The sequence below is a fragment of the Brassica oleracea genome, chromosome C4 (assembly GCF_000695525.1).
Source record: "Brassica oleracea var. oleracea cultivar TO1000 chromosome C4, BOL, whole genome shotgun sequence".
In the NCBI taxonomy this organism is placed as follows: domain Eukaryota; kingdom Viridiplantae; phylum Streptophyta; class Magnoliopsida; order Brassicales; family Brassicaceae; genus Brassica; species Brassica oleracea.
The window spans coordinates 48127586-48128469 of record NC_027751.1 but is presented as its reverse complement, the minus strand read 5'-3'; positions in this window follow the sequence as shown (position 1 = coordinate 48128469).

The window sequence follows — 884 nt, the reverse complement described above, 5'->3', positions numbered from 1 at the left end:
GGGGTGTCGCTTTGGGAGGTCGCTCCGAGAGGGGTGTGAGATGCGAGCGACCTCGGTGCGTCGCTCTGGGCAAGTCGCTCTGGGCTTCCAACGGGATTAATATGGCGAGCGACTTCACGGGGTCGCTCCAGCTAGATCGCTCTGAGAGGTGCTTTGGAGCGACCTCATGACGTCGCTGCGGAACCTCGCTCCCATCCTCTGCTCGTCCAATGATCACCTATTTCACCTCCTTTGTGCTCCAAATGCATCCAAATGTCCCCAAGAACTCCATGTGGCACTCCAACACCTGATAAAGACTCATGTATGAAAATGTAACCTAAACATGGCTAACTCCTAGTCTATATGATCAAAATGCACATGCACAAATGGATAAGATAATGGAAATATGCAAGATATCAGATCTCTTTTCTCTTGCTCGCTGAGCAGAACAATGAACTGTTGATGAGAAACAGTGAATTGAGACCTCCTGGAACAAACCCATTACCTGAGGCACATGCGACCGTAGAGGCTAAGAAAGAGTCGAACCATGTCCAGAGTGATAGCCAACACAACCGTGGTCGTGGAAAATGGCATGGACGTGGTGGTCGAGATCGAAACTCGTTTGGTTGAAGCCAAGGCAACTCATATGGCTGTGGCTCCTATGGAGGCCGTGGACATGGCCATGGCTCCAATTGAGGCCGTGGACATGGCCGAGGCCGTGGTACACCTTTCAAGCCACAAAACTCGACCAAATCTGTGTGCCATAGATGTGGTATAGATAATCATTGGGCTAAGACATGTAGGACTCCCAAACATCTCGTTGACCTCTACCAAGAGAGTTTGAAAGGGACGAATCCTGAAGCTCATATGACTTATCAAGATAGTGAAGATGATTTCAATCATGA